The sequence below is a fragment of the Tamandua tetradactyla genome, chromosome 6, assembly GCF_023851605.1.
Source record: "Tamandua tetradactyla isolate mTamTet1 chromosome 6, mTamTet1.pri, whole genome shotgun sequence".
In the NCBI taxonomy this organism is placed as follows: domain Eukaryota; kingdom Metazoa; phylum Chordata; class Mammalia; order Pilosa; family Myrmecophagidae; genus Tamandua; species Tamandua tetradactyla.
In genome coordinates this window covers 155,004,641-155,028,381 of record NC_135332.1, presented here as the reverse complement: position 1 = coordinate 155,028,381, position 23,741 = coordinate 155,004,641, and positions in this window count along the sequence as shown.

Genomic DNA, 23,741 nt, shown 5'->3' with positions numbered 1-23,741 from the left:
TATTGTGAATTACAATATCATCACATATTCATCATCATGATCATTTTTTTAAAAAATATATTCTTTTTCCACTTTTAAATCCCTGGCATTTCCACATGAAGATCTGATTTGTTGACTGGACTGTGAAGATAAACAATTTTAATATTCTGAGAAAGGCCATATGGGACCCATACCACACATTTGAGATTCTTTTTAATGCAGAAGACAAGGTTGTGGAAACAAAGATAAAAAAACAAACATAATAACAATAATAAGGAATTCCAGAAATTGAAGCATCTACTCTGAGTGAAATATAATTGACATATGCTGAATTCATTTCCTTAAAACTGTACAGATTTAAGGATTTCAAAGCACTTTCACATTCATTTTCATGAAGGCTCTAAGATGAACAGAACAGTAAATATCATTCCTATCGTAGGCTCAAGTGTTTCACTAGCTACTGAGTGGCAGAATTAAACAGAAATAAACTGAGTCTCAGTTCTTCTGATTCATCTGCCATTGCTTTTTCCATAAAACTTGCTTTTTTTCCCCTATAGATGAAACTGAATAGAATGAGTGCTCTGACTCAAGAGGAATGGCTGGGTCTCTACTGAATCATGGCATGGTATATTGACATGTTTTAAAGAACTACTGTTCAGGATCGTATCACATCACCCAAAAGATGCATTCAGGTCCCAACCTTGGTTCCTGTGGGTGTAAATGCATTTGTAAATAGGACCTTTGAAAATCTTAGTAGTCAAGGTGTGCCCCAACTGAATGAACATGGACCTTAATCCAATATGGCTGAAGTCCTTATGAGCAAAGAAAATTGGGCACAAAAGGAGAAGCCACAGGGGTAGCCAAAAGCTGAAAGCCAACAGGACCTAGATGAGAAAGGAGAAGAAAGTGCAATGTGCACTGCCCTGTGACAAAAAAGCCAAGGACCAAGGATCCCCAACAGTCAGCCCCAGAATTCTATAATCTTTAGGGGGAAAGTATCAAAATGCTATTACCTCAATTTTGGGTCTCTACTAGCCTCAAAGCCTTGAGTCAAAACATTCCCATTGTTTGGTATTTATTTTAAAGCTGGGAAACTATAATACCTACTGTACTTTAAGTTACTAGATATAGATTAAAAGAAAAAGATTGTGTTAACACTATTCCTTCTGCATACTAGAAATTTTAACCAATAAACTTATAAATCTTACAAGATAGTCTTTATATTAACTAATAAAGCCAGTCACCAAATCAATGTAGGAAAGGCCTTTAGAAGATTCTTGCCAGAGTCAGCCATTCTTTTTCTAAAATATTTCTAGGGACAGGTAGTTCACAAGACAGTTGTCCTATGTAAGGAAAATTCTAGTTAATAAGAAAGCATGGTCTCTTTTTCTTCTCTTCTATTTTTTTAAATTTTTTAATTTTCAAAAAATATAACAACAAATGCAAACATTCTTAACTTATGCTCACTCCATTCTACATAGGTAATCAGTAATTCACAATATCATCACATAGTTACATATTCATCATCATGATCATTTCTTAGAACATTTGCATTAATTCAGAAAAAGAAATAATAAGACAATTAAAAAAACACATACCATACCCCTTACCCTTCCCTTTCATTGATCACTAGCATTTCAATCTAAATTTATTTTAACATTTGTTCCCCCTATTATTTATTCTTATTCCATATGTTTTACTCGTCTGTTGATAAGTTAGATAACAGGAACATCAGACACAAGGTTTTCACAGTCACATTGTGAAACTTATATCATTGCACAATCATCTTCAAGAAACATGGCTACTGGAACACAGCTCTACATTTTCAAGCAGGTCCCTCCAGCCTCTCCACTACATCTTGAAATAAAAAAGAAAGATAGACGGTACAATGATAGTGACTAAATGTACAAATTTTAAAAATGTTTTTGCGTGAGGAAGAGCAAAGGAATGTCATTACTGCAGGGTGTTGAAAATAGATGGTAATTAATAGTTTAAAATTTTAACTTATGTGTGAGACTAAAGCAAAAAATGTTCATTTGGGACAAAATTTGTATTTTGACTAGTACAGTTCCTAATATAACTTATGTAGACAGCTTAACTGCACACCATAAGTACATGGAACCTTGAGTAGGGCATGAGATTTTGCTGGTTTGTCCAGGGTGATGTGCTGATAAATCTCAGAGTGATTTGAACAGTGAATAAAAAAGCATTTGCGAAGTCCCCTTTGGGAAATGGTGGGAAAAGGGGAAAATTCAACTTCCTCAAGTTGAATTCTTGATATTCTCACAAGCAGTGGGACAACCAAAACAATAGGCTGAGCCCCCAATCTTGGGGTTTGTTCATATGAAACTTAACCCCACAAAGGATAGGTCAAGCCTACTTAAAATTAGGCCTAAGAGTCACCCCCAAAAGAACCTCTTTTGTTGCTCAGATGCGGCCTCTCTCTCCAGCCAACAGAACAAGCAAACTCACTGCCCTCCCCCTGTCTACGTGGGATATGACTCCCAGGGGTGTGGACCTTCCCGGCAACATGGAACAGAAATCCTAGAATGAGCTGAAAAACTCAGCATCACGGGATTGAGAAAACCTTCTCAACCAAAAGGGGGAAGAGCAAAATGAGACAAAATAAAAGTGTCAATGGCTGAGAGATACCAGAGTCGAGAGGTTATCCTGGAGGTTATTCTTACACATTAAATAGATTCTCTTCTTTTTTTATCTTCATGTTCTTCTCACTCTTCTCTGCTATCACCATTCAATAACACTTGCCTAAATACTTTCAGTCTAGAATCCCCATTTCTTAACCCTTGGAGTTTCATCTTGGTCAGTCTTTTTCAAATTACGTATTTTGCTCCAGAGTTCCCCTTGTTATTTACTTCATTTCCTTATTTCTTCACAGCTTACCAACTATGACATATTTAAAGGAAGACAGTCTTTGAATGCCATGGCTGATTATCCCTGGCAAATTAGTAGAATTTAATTTTTAAAAATGGGGAATCTCAGGAAAATTATTCTAACCTTTGTGAGATTCTACATTCTCATCCAACAAAATAAGTTGGTATAAGAACTTCGTGAAATTAATATAATGGGAAAGGATTTAATATGGTGTGTGGTACACATTCATACCCTCACTTCACAAACATTTATTGAGCACCAACTTTATGCCAAATTTTTCTACCTGCTAGGAATACAACTGTAAAACAAAGTCTCTCTTTTCATGAAGCTTATATAAAATATAACGATTTGTCAGTTAATAATATTTATAAGCCAAGAAATCAGCACAATAAGGGGAATTTGGAGTGATGGAAGGTAAACAGAGAACGTCTCTACTGATAAGATGACATTTGTTTAGAGATCAAAAGGAAGGAACAAACTGTACAATTAAAGAGAATTGCTCTGCAAGGAGAAGAAAAAACAAATGTAAGCCTATAATGAAGAAAAATTGAAAAATATTTGATCTGTTTAAAGAATGGTGAGGAAGGTAGCTTGGGTAGAGCAGAATATACTAAAGAAAAAGTGACTGGAAATGATATCAGAGAAATGATGAGGAACTAGATCATATATTATTACAGAACCTCAAATAATCTATTAAGAACATTGGGTTTTACTCAATTAAGCTTAAAGAAAATGGTACATGATATTATTCAGGTGGGAGAGAGGAAAACAAAGTTGTGAGAAATAATTCATACAATATGATCTTTATAATTAATGGAAATTCAATCTCTCTCTGAGAGCAAAGTTATAAAATCAAAATATGGATTAGAGAAGAGAAAATCAAAGTTACAGAAAGAAATGAAAGGGATCTTTAGTCAGCAAGACTTTGTAGCAAAATTACTGCATCTGCTAATAATATATCAAAAGAGAAATTCCTGAATCAAAAGGATTATGAATCAGCTCAGGAATCATAAAAAGTAATGAGAAGTATAGGAAAAAAAAATCCGTTCCACCTAAAGTAGAGGACTTGAATCATTAGCTATTGAAATGCATGCATTGTAAACCATAAGTGAGTGAAAGTATCTTGGGAAAATAAATGAATGATTTTTCTCTCCATTTGGCAACCACAATTTTTTAGCTGTTGGCTGTAGCAAATTGTCTTATACTGCTGGCATTAATCACAATCTTAATTCCTCCTGTTTTTATGCCATAATCACCATTATCACCGTTTAGTCTTCTAATTACAACTTGGCATCCCATTTACAGATTTGCCTGTAAAATATAAAATGGGAAGTCAAATTCCTGGTTGTGATAATTGGTTATATATAATAAATTGGCTAACAGTTTTATACATCATATAGCTTTATTTAACAATTATTAAGTTCTGCTGGTAATGAATTTTCTGGTTTATCTGGAATAAAGCCTTTAATTCTTTATCCTTTAATGTTATTTTGCTATGTATAAGATTATGGTTTAACATTTTTTTCCTTTTAGTACAATAAAAATATCACCCCATTGTCTTCCTGCTTAGTTTCTAGAAAGAATCTGCTGTAATTATTTACTTTTTTCTCTGTATGTTTCTTCCCTTGCTACCTTCAAGATATTCTTTTTAATCATTGGTTTTCAGCAGTTTAAAATGGTATGTGAATATGCATGTTACTTATCCTGCTTTTTGTGCATTAAGACTTTTGGATCTGTGATTTGGTGCCTGATAGAATTTTGGGAAAAAAATTGTCCGTTATTGCTTCAAATATTTCTTTCACTCTTATGCCCTTTTGGATTCCAATTACACATTTACAATGTTTATTTATATTGTACCATAACTCCTGGATAATTGATCCTATTTCTCATTTACTTTTTTTTTCTTTTTGTGTTTCATCCTGAGTAATCTCCATTAACTTATATTCAAATTTGCTGAGTCTTCTTTCAACACCATTAAGTCTACTGAGAAAATTCTCAAAGGCATACTTCATTTCCATTATCAGGTTTTTCACTTTTAATATTTCCCTCATAATCTTCCTTATAGATTTCATCTCTGCCAAAATTCCTCATCTGTTCATGCAAGCTGCCCACCTTTCACACTAGAGTCATTAAAATATTAATCATAATTATTTTAATTTCCCTGCCTGTAAATTCCAAATCTGGTTTATATCTGAGCCTGGTTCTGTTGATTGCTTTCTCTCTCGACAGGGTGCTGGTCTGCCTTGATTTTTTTGTGATTCCCCTAACTTTCAGATGGAAGTCAGATATCAGCTATCTTGCATTTGACAGTGGTATCAATGTCAGTTGACCAGAGAAGCAGAAACAGTAAGGGATGTATAAAGAAATCTATTGCAAGGAAACATCTTACACAATGGTGGGAGCTGGCTAGCCAATTCCAAAATCCATAGGACAGGCCATTAGTAAGGGAAGATTGGAACTCTTAAGCATTGGCTGAATTTGCTATCCACAGGCCACATTTCATCTCTCAAGGAAACCTCAACCCTGCTTTTAGAGACTTTTAACTGATTGAATCAAGGCCACCCAGATTATCCAGGATAATCTCCCTTATTTGAAGCCAACTGATTATGTATTTTAATGACATCTATAAAATGTCCTCCCAATAACACCTCTATTAAGGATTGATTGAATAACTGAGGACTACAACCAACTCAAGTTGATATACCAAATCAAGTTGATTTACCAAAAAGACCACACAAAATCAGGAACTGAGGTATTTCATATTTATGCCTGGAAATGGGCATGCCTCAACTTTTGCTAGGCCTTCAGTATGTGTGAATTGGGACGGGGTGAGGTAGAGTCAGTCTAGCAAGAACTGAACTGTTTTGTGTTTTTTTTTTTTTTTTTTTTTATGATTACTCTCAAAGCACCAAAGTGTTCTAATTCTTCTGGTACTAGTTTTTGTTTGGTATGTGGACATGTTTACTGGAGAATTTTTCTTAATGTTTTTGTCCCACTTAAAAAAAATTTCCCTTTGTGCTTCTGCTTCAGACATTTTTTACTCCTTAACCTTTCCTTTCCTCTAGCAACAGACTCCTGTTATTTGATATATGGCGCTTTCTAGACATAGTACAGTACAGGAGTGGGCATTCTCTGTTCTGTTTTAACCTCAATTTTAAACAGGCACTGAATTCTTCCCACTTATCCTACCCATCTTGCAATGGTAGGAATCCCTAAGGTGTTGTGCCCAAGGCATTTTTCTGGTTCTCCCTGTCTGGTTTGCAGGTGTGGAGATGGTCAGTTAAGACAGTAAGCCAAACCAAAATAATCAAGCCTTTAATTCACTTACTGTTTACTGTCAGCAAGAGCAAAAATAGGTGCTGGCTCTCTAGTATTCCATTTTCACCCCATAGAATGGCCCTGGATAAAGGTCAGATGACATGCACTTAAGGTGGGGAGAACTATATTGCTGCCAAAGAACCCTGACTGAACAAAAGTCTTCTGACTTTTTATGTGTCCAGGAGGAGGGAGAGGGAAAGGGCTAAGAGTGGGAAGGTGTTTAGTCAGAGGGGACAAAAGTAGCTCAGCCAAAGTTTCCCAATGAGGACATCTTAGCAGCAGTGCCTGGGAAATGCCTCATCTCTACCATCAGTTGACCTCTAAATGGAGGGCCCTGGGCTAGGAATACAAATATATGCAGGAGTTTGACTGGGCTGAGGACAGCAGGAAGGAACTGTAGGGGTAGGGGGTGGAGACTGAGCCCTTCACTGCAACTGCCTACAGGAAACTGTATTGCACTAGCTGTGCACAAAGTCTGGGGCAGGAGTACAGCTTTCCCCATGAGACTACCTGGCAGAGCCCTTTAATTCCCAGGGGTGGAGCCTGAGAGAGCATACAGAAGATCATGGTTAGAGTCAGGTTCCTCAGCACCTAGAGGGGTTTTTATAGTTGTGATAGTTTCCTCTCCCTGGATACTTTGTGTCTTCACCTGTGTCCTGAAGGTGGCAGTTATTGCCCGTCTCCTAGCAACTAAAGATTTTCTTTCACAGGGAAGAGAGTAAATGAAGATCCAGGTGAAGTTTTCTTTGTTTTCACAGTCCCACTCCCCAGGCCTGCATCACTAAGGGAAGTTTTGTTCAGTGTAACCCCCCCACCCCCCAATATTTCATGCTGCCCAGACCAAAAATTTTGGAGTCATTATCTCTTCTCTTCCTCTCATAACCCACATCTGACGCGTCGGCAAATTCTGTCAGATATACTTTCAAAACTATCTAAAATCCTCCCACTTTTTCTACCTTTAATCTGTATCTCCTTAATGTACTTCTAAAATTAAATGAAATCTAAATTTAATTAACTTTACTCCTGACTCTGTCCTCTGCCCTTTGGTCTATTATCAACAGAATAGCTAGAAATTTCCCTCAGGCTGTGACAGCATAGCTTGTATCAGAACAAACTCCCGATAGGAAAATTAAGTTCAGAAGAAGTGTAAAGACAGTTATTTGAAAGCCCTGGGAGTCAGGGGACAGGCCATGGTCCAGAAACCATTTGAAACTAAGAGAGATTTCCAGGCCTATTATTCAAAGGTATGTTGATAATTCCTAAAGTTGGATGATAATTTTTACTCTGTTCCTAAAGGATATTTCCTCACTGCACTAGAGGAAAAGTTCAAAACACACGTGAGGAGATTCTGATTCTGGTCATTGGTGGACAAGCTGTCACTCATAAAAAAGTTATACTGTCTTTGGAGGTGCAAGGGTAGTTCAGTGGTAGAATTCTTGCCTGCCATGCGGGTTCGAGTCCCAGCCCATGCACTTCCCAACAAACAAACAAGCAAAGAAAGAAAGAAAAGAAACAAACAAATATTCAGCATATGGGGCTGTAATAACAGGATACTCACGTGGAAAAAGAATGAAATGTGACCCCCCCCACCATATAGCACACACACACACACACAAAGTGTATGCAGTGAACTTCACATAATATCACTAAAATAATTTTATTAGTGTTTCAGATAAACTTAGGTCTCTTTTTTTTAAAAGTCCTTGTGCATACTTTACATATATTATTTGACAAAAGGATTATTTTTAAATATATATATATATATATTTAAACAGAGATGTGTATTATTTCTTAGCTAGTGTCTCTAAGAACAAAAATGTGCTCATTTATTTCCTATAGAAATTGCAAGGATATTTTCATTTATGATTGAGTCTTCCTTACCCACCAAGACACTTTGAAATAATTTTACATTTAAAATGTCAAATATATAACATATATATAAACATATAATGTGAGACCTTGTTAAGACCAGAAGTTTAGTAGAGAATTATTTAACTAAATAGTTCATTCTAGGATCGATTCCAAAAGATTTTATTAAAAATGGAAGCACCAAGATATGGTAGTTTATCAGTATGATCAGAAATATTATACATACATAATATTATATAAAATAGATGTTTAATTTCCATCAATTATTTAGTACAATTCAACACATTTTTACCCAAGTTGTACATTAAACATTACTGGAAGTTTCATATTTTATCAGTTAACATCAAAGCCATCAACTTTCAAGGAGGAAAATATCCAACTCTGAGCAGGATGTTCAATAACACTTTTTCTTGCCTGAATAAAATGTTTTCCCTGCTGGGAGCTAAGTCTTAGAAAAGCACTACTAAACTAGTATTAAAATATATAAGCTTCTTATTTGTATTACTTTAATAATATATGTTAAACTTTTGTACCACTGGCACTAATCCTGCAGACAATTAGATCATTTTTAAAATAAAATTTCTGACACCAAAACAAATTTCAGTAACCTATGATCAAGTAATTATTTGGTAGCAAGAAGATGTGGACAGACTGTAAATATTTAAAGGTGTTTTATCATAATAGATAATAGATGATCAGATACTATTATATGTTCTCTGCCTTATTTGTCCTCTCCCAATGAACACCTGCTTGTTAATTATTTCTAACATTAATTCCACTTTGGTCTCTGTCTCTCCTGTCCCTCTCATTATATGGTATATGCATAAATTCTGTAACTTTACTCAGCCCAGTGCATCCAATCACTAAGGCGCCAATTTTCAAATATATGCAAGATACATTTCAATTTATATCAACATTATCACTTCATTTAGGGACACTTTACTTTTATAATCATGCTTTATGGCAACACCATTTGTAACCTGATCATTTGAGCTCTTCTGTTCCAGAACTGCTTCTGACTTTACTTCTTTGATTTTGGCCCCTGGAGCCTAAGTCTTTGGCACATGCTTATTCTTTGGTTTTTGCTACTTCTTAACATTCAGGGAAATTTTCATTTTTGCCTTGGTTTCCGATGCTGTCAAGGACTCAATTGGAGCTTTCTCAACAGATAGGCAGGAAATGGTGAAGACAAGTGGGAGAATGGAATGCAAACTACACTCGCCCCTCATAGGAACTTCAAATGGGTACTTTAAATTTTATTTCCATAATGCATTTGCAGGACTTTCCAAGACATTAAAACATAATATTTCAATGCCATCTTTCCCATCCAGATAAATGCAACAACTTTTAATTTGTACAGCCTACTTATTTCACCTTAGAGCTTGCTTACAACTCTCTAATGATATCCCCTTCATTGGTATAGCAATCCAAATCCATTAGCAAGACACACAAGAAAACAGGCATGACCAGAGTCATCTTTGTCCACCACTATTCTTCTGAAACCTTCAATCTACTTTGCAGTTTCATATTTCACAGAGTGCTGTTCTGTGTTCTTTCAGAATGCTATTCTGTGAAAAGTCAATGCAAGTGTTGTCATGATAATTAAATTTGTTAAATCCTTGGCTAAGGTATTGTCGAAGATATTTTTTTTTTCATTTTTTAACTGAAGATCTTCCCAGAGTAATTACTGTGCACTATCAATCTCCAAGAATAATATAAAGCATTTCTCCAGCCATTCAACTATAGTATTGTTTTGTTTTGATTTATTTTATTATTATTTTTTTAATGTATGGGCTAGCTCTGGGAATTGAACCCCAGTCTCCAGCACAGCACATGAGAATTCTGCAGCTGACCCACCGCTGCACCACCCTGATTTAATATTTTTATTGATGAATCTTCACACGCAAACATTCCTTTAAGGGAGCATCTTGCGTAGTGCTGTTGAAGCCATGTAACTTTTAGATAGCCTTTACTCTCTTTCATTTCCAAGCCTTTGCACACATCAAACCTGCTTGAAACGCCTTTCCTGCCTCCCCATCAAATCTTAAAAGTTGGCTCACAAGTTATTTTGACCCCTTTGAATTCACCTTCCTGTAATACAGAGGCATAAAGCTAAAAACTGTCTTCCCCAAATGCACTTACAGGTAAGGTTCTGCAGATGACCTGGGCCCGCTAATCAGAAACATCCGAATAAGATATGGAAACAGAAGTAAACAAAATAAGGCAATGGTCACATGTAAACTTATTGGGTATTCTGTCATGCATGATAGGGAATTTGTTCTAGGGAAACTATTATAGGTACCATATGATTGAATGGTAGTAAACTATAACAATGGTGTATAACCTCAAGCTATTGCAGTATAGCAGCATATTTACACTTGCTGATCTACTTTTTTCTGTTCAATACCCAAGCCTCATTCTCTGACCTTCCCAGAGATTTTATTAGTTAACAAATAGCTTTATAGTAACCTCCTTACTACTTAAATGACCTGGGTTGGGTGGGATGAAGGGTACTGCAGAATTAAAAACCAAATACTTGACTGATAGAATAATTATTACCAGAAGAAATATCAGGTTACTATGCACTTAAGAATTATCTTACTTGAAGATCAGTTTAGCTTTTGATGATGATACCCTGATAACATACTATGGAAAAACAAATTATTAACTGAAATGAGGTTTTTATTAAAAACAGGGTTTAATAAATAAATGTAGTTACTGTCATAGACCAATATGAATGATCTAAAGTAATATAAACTCTTGGGGCCAATTGAGTGTGTCTAATTGTACTGAAAATCTAATAGAAAGAAAGTGGCAAACTCAAAGTTTTAAAACCTCTTACAAGCTGTTAGTAATAGAACACAGACATATTTGTCTATTTTAAACAATTCATTTATTTCCTAGTCACAGAAATTAGACAGCCAAAAATCAGATGTAGATTCTGATCCTGTGGGTTACTCAAATATAATATAAAATGAATTTGTAGCATCGCCAGGAAGCTTTTGAGAAATAAGGGACCCTCAAAATTAGAATTGAGAGTTATTGAAAAAGAGAGTTACATTTACACTAAATTGCCTAGTTAGCCTATTGACATAATAGGTGGATCTGGAGTTATTACATTTAATGAGGTAGTGAAACAAATTGCAGGTGTCATTTCATATATGGTTTCTTTACTTGAGTAAAACAACACAGTCCTGGTATCTGGTATGTAGCTATTGATCTGGCAAAGCCTTTTTCCCCAAAGAGGAAAACACAAAGTTGGAAGCTTTCATCTGTCATGGCCAACAATAGTCCTTTACCATACTGTTTCAGAGCAATGTCTACTCCCTAATCTGATAGATAATTTAGTCTTGGGTGACATTGATCATATCACCATTTGATGAGATACCACTCTGACCACTAGATAGATAACATCAGGCTGAGAAGGCCTGATGAGCAGGAGGGAGAACGTAGCCTAATGCCATAGAAAGACCTACGCCTTCCAGAGAACGGAAAGTGAATTCCATGGAAATTCAGTGGCCTTCCACTTCAGAGGTCTGATGACTGAAGAGTCATCAGATTAGGGCATCCCCTTCCAAGTAAAACCAAATTGCTACAACGTGTTCTTAGTACTATGAAAGAGTAAGCACACTCTTATTAAAAGCTTACCATTTAAATAATATATGAGGCTGCCAGCTTTAAATGTGTTTCAGAAAAAGAGAAAGTTCATCATCTGATACAGGCTAGAATACATGTATTGCCCAGAGGGTCTAATGATGTTTCAAGTATTTGTGGTAGATTATAATGCTGGTTGGTGCCCATGACAACACTTGACTGGAGAATAACAGCAGATAATCCTCAAATTTTACAGCAAAGCTAGGTTTTCTTAACAAATAACTATTCTGCTTCCAAGAAAAAAAAAATAGGTATCACTTGCTATCAGACCCTGATAGAAGCTGAATGTTTTCTTATGTGAAGCTACATGACCAGATAGCCTGCTCTTGCCTTCATATAGTGAATGATATCTGATCTATTGAGCTGTACATTCAGACATCACCAACAATTCTCCATCATGAGTATTTAGCTCACACTCCCACTGCACCTACTTCTGATACAACACATAGCTATGGCCTCTTGTGAGTTCCTATAATTAATGGCTGAGCAAGAAAAAATAATTAAGCCTTGTTTACAAAATTCTCTACAGGATACAATATCAGCAAGAAGTAAACTGTGGCAGCTTTCGAGTCCCATTAAAGGTTGGCTTTGAAGGGTAGTAGGAAAGGGAAATCGTCACAGTGGCAGAACCTCAAGTTATCCCTTTGAATGACCAATTTTCATGGAAAGAGGGATGACGGAGGTATATACTTACATTAATTCATCAAAAGTGGGAATGGTCTATCTGGATTATGAGAGATGTGGGAAGAAGTTAGAACCAGTGATAAGAATGCTTACTGATAGCTATGTAGTTGGACATCTTGCAATGAGGCTAAAAGGTTCACACAAAGGTCCTCTCTCCAGAAACTGCTCTCATTAATAAGGGCATCAAAATGTACTATTCATTCTCAACTTCTATCCTCAGCCACCCCAATGCTTGCCTATTAGACTCCAGATCAAAGTGAAGAAAAAGGAAAGAACTGAGATTTTGCCTGGGCTCAACAATACGGACTTTCCTTCTGGAATGGTGACTGTGTAGAGGTACAACAAATCTGTTACCTTTTCCTGAACAAATAATCAAACATTACTCTCAGCCGCCTTTCATTTTACTGTAGCCACATAAGTAATTTTCAGCAAAGGTTAGGTGAAACATTACCTGTGGAGTTAAGAGAGATTGTGCCTCCTCAGCCCTCATTTTCACACTTACAGTGAACTTAGAGGCAGTATGCTGAAGATAGTAGCAAAATAGGAAAGAAGTGACCAGGGTTTAGGATAAACAGGAAGCAGAAAACTTTTCTCTAGCCATCTTGGACTGTGATATTAGCAAGGAATAAATTTTTATCTTAAGTCACTGAGATCTTGGGATGTTTATTTCTGCATTTATCCTACTCAAACTAATAAAAAATAATGATACTTTTAAGTAGTATTGGTTTCTTACTTATGCAATGGGATTAAAGAAACACATATCAGAGAATGAAGACAGAACAATATGTTTTGTTTAGTGGCAAAATATTTAGTACAACTGTTGATTGTGATAACTTGGAAGGCTTATCCTGAGCCTACTGGCCCAAAAGCTCTAACCGTAATGCTTGGAAAGAATCAAAGGGCAGTTTTGGCAAGTGTTGGTGAATTTAAAAATATATCACAAGAAAAATATATTTTTCTTGTAAAATTTAATGGTTTTCAACTAGAACGAAAGGAAATCAATGGACTTCAGAAGTATAGCACCTCAAAGGGCTAGAGGAGTTGATTGCTTCCAGACATCAACAGTAAGAAAAATAAGAAAGTCTTTTAGTAGCAAAGGTCCATATAAGTCCCAAACTTTCAGCAAAGATCAGGTTAAAGATGTGGATTTTCCACATTAGCTTTATTAGCCTCAGGATAGCTTTTATTGTGCTGAATGAGAGACACAGAACTAATCTGAGCAAACCTTGTCCTGGTTGATGGGGCTCTAGAGTGAAGATGTCGCATTAGAGGAATCCCCCATTGGGCAGGAATTGCTTATCCCCAGAAAATCTGCCATGCTGTGGCCTTGCTGACAGCAGCTTGGCGGTCTTCGGCCTCCGCAGGAATACTGACGTGGGTCCCACAATTGCAGCAGCTAGAGGTTATCAGCCACCAATGCTCCTAGCAGTAGGTCCTCTCTTGAAGGGATATGTGAGCTGCATACATCGATGGCAGCCACAGGCAAAGTTAAATTTTCTTTTTATCAAATTTGTAGAATCTAACCAATGATTATAATTGCATCATCATTTTATGTGACACTAAAAGAAATTTAAAATGTCACCAATAAATCTACGGCCAATAATTTTTCATTGAAGTTTGTTACATTCAGAATCCTTTTCTGAATCACTTTTTACAGTTTTTTTTTTTTTTTTGGTGTATTTTTCCCAAAAAAAATATCATTTTCTGTACCATCAAGAATGAACCGGGTAGATTTTGTTTTGCTTTATTTACCCACATCCAGATACAAAGATCTGGAAAATAAAAAAATAGAATTTGGTGTAAACATCATCCAATTATACATAATGACTCAGAATTTTTAATCACATTTTGTTTTTTTGTTGTTTCTATGATTGCGAGGCTGAGTTTTTCTGGTTTGGAACTATTAGTACCCAAAAGAAGAAAGCCTCCACTGGGAAACATGATAATGGTTCCAACTGGTAATTGACCTTGTTGGACTTCTCATCCCATAAGGCAAACAAGCAAACACAGGACTGCTGTGCAGCCTGGGGCACATGATTATGTAGAATAGGCTTTAGCTACACAGTGAGAGCATGTCTGGGGTCTGAGGGAATCCTCTAAACTATGTTTTAATACCATGATGTTCAGTGGTAAGCAATGGATTTGTCCAGAGAGCTAATCTAAATGATCCAGCAAAGGCTCAAAACTCTAATAACTGGAGGGCTGGGTCATCCCATGAGATAAGGAGGCCTGATCTTTTACAATGCTGGATGTGCACAAAGGTAGGGGGGAAAAAAAAAGAGTAATGGAGAAAGTTACAATGGCTTAATAGTAGAAATTACTTTCTACCCTCCCCCCACATACACACACAAAAGAGTGTGTGAACCCACTGCAAATAGGAACTTTTGAAGATTTATTTTTAGTTAAAGTATGGCCCAAATAAATTAGATTGAGCTTTAATTCAATTACTGGAGGTTTCACGAGAGAAAGCTAAGACAAGCCAGAAGCGAGAAGTCAAGGGAAACTGAAAAGGAATAGACAATATCACCATATGTAATGCCATATGACAGAAAATCCTAGGGCCCAAGGATCACTGGCAGCCAGCACCAGAATGATACACACTTTGGGACGAAAACATCACCTTTCTAATGCCTTGATTTTGGACCTTTCCTAGCCTCAAAACTATAACCCAGTAAATTCACATTCTATAAGTCAACCCACTGTATCATATTTGTTTTAGTGAGAAACTAAGACACCATCTACAGTACAATTCTAAAATATAATATAATTCTAGGCCAGGTTTTACAGGGTAACCTCTATAAGAGTGCCCTCTGATACCAGTCATAAGTTCTGGGATCCAGACCACCATCATTTTTGACCATCTGGCTACAGATTCTTGAGGTCCCACAATTCCCATCAGGTCTAAAAATTAACTAGATCAACTCATAGAACTCATGAAAGTCCTGTGTGTACAATTATATTTTCATTATAGCAAAAAAAAAAAAAAGAAGGACAGAAATCAGAAAAATCCAAAAGCATAGACACGTAGGGTGATGTCTCAAATGCAAAGTTTCCATGTCTTCTCCATGTGGAGTCAGAACATGTCACCCTCCCATCATATTGATGGGTGTTATCAATCATGGAATCTCCCTGGGGCTTCAGTACCAGAGTTTTTATTATGGTTTAGTTGCCTGGATATGACTGATGGAATCAAGCCCACATGGTTGAACTCAACCCGCAGGCTCCCCCTCCTCTTCCTGGAAGGTTAGACTGATATAAAATGGCTCAAAAGCCCCAACCCTCTAATCACAAGATTGGTCTTTCTGGTATGGCAAGTCCCTACCCTATGATTACCTTTATGAATGTCCCCACCTTGTTGTGGCCCATGACTCACCAGAAATAACAAAAGATAATTATATCAGGAGAAATTCCAAAGATTTAGAGGATATCTCCCAAGAATTGGGGGCAAAGACCAACTGATTAGTTACTACACAACCTAGGTTGAAAAAGCTACTCAGCTAGCAATACATGCTACTCTTCTAGTAAAAGAAAGAAATGACTCCGAAGTTAGAGATTTAGGTCAAGTGGGTAAATACATGGATGTAAAAACTAGATGTTTGGGTAAAGAAGCTGAATTGGAAGATGTAGAGGCCGGATCTGTGGGTGTAGAAGGCAAAGCCTTGAGCCACAGAATATTTTTCCCAAAACTTCTGGAAATCTAACGGAATTTGACCTGTAGGGTTTTTTTGGGGGGGGGTGGTTGTGCATGGTCCAGGAATCGAACCCAGGTCTCCTGTATGAAAGGCGGGCATTCTACACTACCTGTGCACCCAGACCTGTTGGATTTTGAGACTGCTAACAACCAGTGACTCTTTTCCATTTCTATACCCTACTGGAAATGAGAACTACTGATTCCATGTTATTTCAAAATTCTGTTGAGAATGAGAACCAGCATAACCAAAATAACCAATGATTTAATCATTTATCCCCTTTTTTTAATGAGTTTGTGTTGTACAGATGTGGGACCTTGAAAAAGTAGCTTTATTTTCTTTGTGTAAGTCACAGACTTCCATATGTTTTGACTCTCCCATAAGAGAAAGAAGATAAAAAGATATGAAAGAGATAAGTCCAGCAGAGAAAATTAGAGGTAACATCTCAGAATATGATATTATTCTAAAAATATGCAATCACCAAGAAAAATAGCAGTATTAAACAAAATTGGGCAATACAAGAATGAAAAGTATACTAAATATAGCATGAAAAAAGTGATATAATTTTCAGTAGACTCGCAAAAGCACATGTTCACAGATGGACATTGTGTAAAGTATGCCTATGATTCAGTAATATAGCCAACATGTTTTACATAGTTATGCTCATAAAATTTTTAAAAATATGTCAGACAAAAAGATAATTGAGAAAAATGACAAAGGAAGCAGAAGATATAACTTAGTAATTTATTATATAGTACTTGCATTTGCATAACATATCCATAATATTTGAGTTCTGTGAAAATTTATAAAGTGAGATAAAATGAGCATTAAATTCTATCATAAAAAAAATCCATGGAACTGTACAACACAGTGAACACTAAGTTAAGCCACCATGGACCATAATTAATAGTACAATTTATAAAAATGTGCTCTCCTCAATTGTGAAAAATATGCCACATCAATGCAATGTATAAATAATAGAGTGATACATGGGAATCCTGTATTTTACACACAATTTTTCTATAAACCTGAATGTTCTCTAATAAAAAAAAATTATCTCCTCTACCCCATGGCCCACCTGAGTTATTTAGAAAATTACCAAAGCAGGATTTTATTATCTTTGGAAATTAATTTGGCTTGAGATAATATGTAGGTTACAATAATACAAGCTTTATCTAAAACACTTGTAATAGATGTTTTCTTGTTGATTTCTGTTCTAGTTTGCTAGCTGCCGGGATGCAATATACCAGAAATGGAATGGTTTTTAAAAGGGGGAATTTAATAAGTTGCTAGCTTATAGTTCTAAGGCCGAGAAAATGTCCCAATTAAAACAAGTCTATAGAAATGTCCAATCAAAGGCAACCAGGGAAAGATACCTTGGTTCAAGAAAGCTGATGAAGTTCAGGGTTTCTCTCTTGGCTGGAAGGGCACATGGCGAACATGGTGTCATCTGCTAGCTTCTTCTCCTGGCTTCCTGTTTCATGAAGTTTGCCGGGAGGCATTTTCCTTCTTCATATTCAAAGGTCGCTGGCTGGTGGACTCTGCTTCTCATGGCTATGTCATTCTGCTCTGCTCTCTCTGAATTTCCTTCATTCTCCAAAAGTTTCCTCTTTTATAGGACTCCAGAAACTTAGCAAGACCCACCCAAATGGGTGAAGACATGTCGTCACCTAATCCAGTTTAACAACCACTCATGATTAAATCACATCTGCAGGGAGATGATCTGATTACAGTTTCAAACATACAGTATTAAATAGGGATTATTCTGCCTTTATGAAATGGGATTTAGATTAAAACATGGTTTTTCTAGGGGACATGCATCCTTTCAAACCAGCACAATTTCCTACTTATTTTCATATCCAACATAAAATGTTGTAACCGAGAAATTAGGATTTAAGGGATGACTTTGATTTTATTTATATATATACTTTTTTGATTTCTGGTATATTGGTTTAGACAGAGGGATATACTGGAAATCTCTAAATTGTAATCCAGCTGCCTTGATCTCTGATAATGATTGTATAGCCTTTATCTTCTGCCACTGCGATTGTAAAAAGCTTATGACAAACTTGCATTTGTAACCATTTATCCAGTTTTTTAACTTTAGAGTCTTGTCATCACTAAAGACAGCCCCTAATGTTTGTTAATGAAGACTCTTGGGTCAGTCCAGAACTAACCCTTCCCAAGTCCAAAATCATCTTGATAACTGAAACTGAATCCAACCACTCAGGGCCTGCCTGACAGGTGCAGTAGCTTAGACTTAAACCTACAAGTCACCTAAACCTCACTGATACTAAAAATCATGCCCATCATCAATCATATTTAGGCCACCATTTTCTCACATATGTTCTGTGACTAAGCATGTAATCAATCTGTGCATGCTCAATAACCAGATCACCTCTAATCACATCATCTGGGTCCACTGTACTCATTATCCTAAACTCTGCCCATCTTTTTTTCTAATAAAACTATCAGAATCACTGTGGTTTGGAGAGACAGATTTTAGGCTACCTGCTCTTCTGCTATATGTCCGGTAATAAACTTTTTCTCTCTTTGAAACCCCAGTGTCTCAGGAATTGATCATTTGAGCACATCAAGCAAAATAATCTGCTGCCTTTGTCCAGTAACAATGTAGTTACTTAATATTTACTTTAAAATTAATTCTTCCATGTTTTGTAACCCAGCTTTTGTTGATATTTACGGCATCATAGTTAAAAGAAAGACACTTTTTACCCTATTATCAGATGCCAGTTGTAAGTGGTTACTTCTGCAATATATAGCTTTGAAATGATCCCAAACCTATAAAATGAGAATTAGAAGAATAACTTTAGGGTTCTTTTTCTTTGACATTGATACTTATGTTAATGTATGTCTATTAATATCTTCTGTGTTTCCTTACATTCTCCAGAGTCAGAAAGCTCCTCTCCTAACCTCTGAGAATTCTCTTATGACTCAGTAAAGGAGAACACATAAGTAAAATCATGCACAGTCAAGAAAAGTATCTTTCTGTCTCTTATTTCTGTTCAAATTTTTGTGAGAAAAAAAGATCCATTATTGCTTTCATTCTTGAAGATGAATACTGAAACATCTTTTAGGTATCACTGTATAAATAACAGAAATATTTTAACATTAGGGAAACTGTCCACAAATTAATGAATGTCATTCATGCCTTAGAAAATATTAAAAATATGAGACAGGACTGCAAAAATTATATGAAAGATTCTTTTGATACATATATATTTATGTATCTATATATATATTTAAGTAAATTGTAATCAATGATATATAAAATGATTGAAATAATTCACTTTGTGATGTGAAAAAGCACTGAAATTGAGTAATAAGGCTATCTTTGGAAACTGAATTAACTTCTTTCATTTAGAATATCTTAATGGAATGACTCCATTTGAAACCTAAGAGTACAGGTAAACTTCTCTCTATCCATCACATAAATGAGAGGAGTGATAACAGTACAGGATGATTACAAATCATTATGCAAAGATAGATTAACTTTTATAAATTATTTGAAGCTACACAATGAAAAATATACTTTCTTCATGAAAGAGAAATGCTTAGCAGTATCCACACTTGTAGAGTATAGGAGAAATGTAATAAAAATTCATAACCATGATACAAATTAAAAAGTAAAGATCCAGAAGATTATCTGAATGATAAAAGAATTAAATTATGTGCAGTGTGCATGTATTGTTAATGTAAAATTTTATCATTTTATCAAAACTCCTTCCTCTCCTAATTCTTCCCTCAAGCCACATTTTTAATTCTTTCTCTTCTCTACCAAACTTCTTGAAAGCAATATAATACAGGAGTTAAAATATATTTCAGAATATATTTTATTTATAATTCAACTTTTTTGTTTAAGTCTGTTTCTTTTGAAGTTATACATTTTTTACAATAACAGCACAGCAGATTTTTAAAAAGTACATGGCCCCTGTAATATGGATTATGTTTCTTCTTTTGTAATTATGCAAATAATTTTTCAATACAATTATATAATGGTATTTTCCCACTTTTTCTGCTTCATTTCCTATTCTTTGTAAAACCTGGGAAATTCCCACTAACTTTCTGTTTGTTAAGCTGTGCCTAAGTAATAAGCTTCTCTTGGAAATTGAATTAACTTCTTTCATTTAGAATGTCTTAATGGAATATGGTTCCACATGAAACCTAAAAAGAATACAGCTAAACTTATGTAGTACAAATAAGTTGAGGAAAACGAAAAGTGTCTACCATGTGCTTTGTCTAGAGTCACGGATCTCTAGTCACAGTCATCAACAAACAATAGGCTTAGTTGTTTATATCAAAGAATTTTTTTCTTTGGCCTCTGGGTAAAGTGAAAGCATAAATTGTGCTTTCCTGGGTATCTGCCCATTAGAGAGCCTTCAGCATAGGAAAGATTTCTTCATGTGTAATTGGGAGTTTATCTGCCTCTTTGGGGTGCTTCTCAAAATTCTGATTCCAGGTTCCACAAGAAATCTATTGAATCCTAAATATCTAAAGTTCAGCCTGCTAATCTGTACTTCTGAAAGCACCCTAGGTGTCCCTAATACTATACTTAGAGGAAGCACTATCAAACTTTTTTTCTCCATATATATTTAATAAACTGCTAAAGGCTACATATAGCTAAGATGCATAGATCTGATAGAAACTTTAATTAGCTGAGTCTAGTCCTAAAATGTTAATATTTAGAACTAATTATTATGTACTTATTGAATGACATTTTTCTTTTTTATATTACTTGTTCATTAAAAGAAAAATACTGATGGAAATGAGGCATTAACAGTGGAAAAGTATAAATTACCCTATATAACTTAATTCAGAGGAGATACACTCATCAGATTAAGGACTTATCAATTAGCGATTAAAATTTAGGCAGAGAAAACTTCATTGGAGATCACAAATATTATTTTAATATTGTATGTACTGTTGGTAATTATTACAAATTTAAAGGCCCAGTCACAGAATGCTTAATTCATGATAATACTATGCAGGTTTAAATCTATACAACAATACTTTTATAATAATGATAAAGGATTGTCATTATGTAATTTTCAGTTTTCTACTAAATTTTTCTTTTTGGAAAATAATACTTGGTTTCATTTTATTTTTCAAGCTTTCCTGGTAATTTCATTATTGTCTATAGACTATTGTAAAAGGAAAATATGAATATAATGTGAACAGAAAACTATACCCTGATATGCTGAAATTATGCCCAGCCCTATGATAGATCATCATGGAAGGGATCAGTTTTCATTTTAGGCTTTAAATGACCTGTTACCTGAAACTTTGAAATCCAGGTAATAGTGTGAAAGCTACATGGGTTTATAGAGTTTGTCTATCTGAATTTGCTTGGGGATGAAAACAGAGATAGAATTCCAAAAGACTATTTTTAGTTTAATCAATGGATGGAAATAAGATATAGATAATCTGCAGGAAAAAGTGGCATGAAGTAGGATGTAGCAAGAATGGTGGAATATTGTCCAAAAGGGCACAATGAAAGATGCAACATCTATGCTCATGAGATCCACTGATTGAACTAACATCAGGGTAGACACTGTTCTAGGTGTTAAAGATACAGTGGGGGAAAAAAAAACTAGGAAATGAGTTCAAAAGGGCAACAGGGGTGGAGTATAGGAAAGATCATACGGGAACTTCTAGACAACTATAAAGACTTTGGCTATTATGATGGTTGAAAAGGGTAAATACGGTAGGGTTTTGATTGGATTAACATTTGAATTTTAGAAAATATCTTTTTGGCAACTATATTGAAAATAAACTTTAGGGAGAGCAAGAATGCAAAAAAAGAGAACAGTTAAGAAACTGTAGCAATAACCCAGATAAAAATTTATGCTGGTTGGACTCTCAGGAAAGATGGCAGAGTAGGAAGCTCCAGATTCAGGCCTCCCATGAAAACAACTACTAAACAGACAGAAACTGTCTAGAGCAACAATTCTGAAACTTCAGAGGCCAGAAGAACACTGGACAGCTTCCAGAGAAGTGTGGGAAGAAGAGACAGATAAATTAGGGTAGAGAACTGGAAACTGTTCTCTCCATGTGGTGGCCACCAGCACTCATCCCCCACTCTTGCAGCAGGCTTCTGCAGGGTTCAGTTCCTGGCTAGCTGCTGGTGACAGAAAGATACAAAGAAGTCCTCTTCCCAAAGAACTGGGGTGGTCAGGGTCGATCATGATCATGGCTTTTGACTAGCAAATTCAGATTGCTACTTCCAGGCTCTGAGGGCAGCTAGTGTTTCAACACACCAGACAAAGGCGGCATTAGTCATTGTTTCAACCTTCCTTGGACAGAGGCAGAGGCAGTGGAGATTTAAGGATGCAGGGCTACATCAGGGCTGCTGGGCACAGTTAGCTGAAGGGCTGCATTTGCTGGATAGACCAGGAAAGCTCATCTTGGGGAGCTGTCAGAGAAACTTTTAGAGCCCTTCAGATCCCCTCTCCAGGGTACTTTGGAGCTGATGATTCTTCATAGATTCTTGGCTCTGTTTTGGTTGGAAAAGACTGACTTACTCTTTCCAGAGTAAGCCTCCTCCCAGAATTTCCCCTCCAGGCAAAGAAAGTGTGGGACAATGAAAGGAGTATAAAAATCTAGAGAGATGGACAGTCTGGGACAAAGGCCTGCTGGTAGCAAATACCCAGGAGAGGTATGTCTGTCTCCTGTGAAACAGAGGGCACAAATCAAACTCCTGTAAACAGGGGAAATCCTAAACAACTAATAAATAAAAACCCAGGACAAGACAGAGGCCCAAAAAGAAAAGGCCCCACAAACTGCATTCACCCTGGGTATACCTTCCTGATAGAAAGGCTGAAGCTCACTAAAACCTCTGTGTTGCCATTAGCTGGTTATAACACCAAGAAACAGACATCCAAGGGAATAAATTCAAGTTAACATTTTGACATATTAAAATGCACAGTGTGCAAAAGAGTACAAGATAAACAAAATAAAACAAAAAATAGGGAATGATGCCCATCCATAGAAGAGGACAAAAACACAGAAAACACTGATGAAGAAGACAACAACATCTACGCACTGAACAACACCTTTAAAAAAACCCTGTTAAAATTGCACAAGGAGATGCAGTAAAATAAAAGGAAACTACAGGTTATTCAGGAAAACAACAAATGAACAATATGAGAATCTAAGTAGAGAAAAATTTTAAAAAGGAACCAATAAGAACAATTGAAGTTGAAGACCACAATAACTAAAATGAAAAATGCTCAAGAGGATTTCAAGAGCAAAATGGGGCTGACAGAAGGAAAAATAAGTAAACTTGATGACAAGACACTTAAAATAAGGCAGGCCAAGGAACAGAAAGGAATAAGAACTACTGAAAGTGAAAATAGCCTAGGCACCTCTGGGATCCCATCAAATGATACCAATATAAGCACTATGGACTCCCAGCAGGAAAGGAAAGAAAGAAAGGGGTAGAAGGAATAGACAAAGAAGTAATGACTGAGAAGTTCCCAAATTTAGCACAAGATATGAATGTGCACATTCAAGAATTTCAGAAAACATAAAATAAGATAAATGTGAACAAAAATATACCCCATCATGTACTGATTACACTATCAAATGCTAAGGACAAAGAGAGACTTATGGAAGCTGCAAGAGAAAAGCAATGTGTTA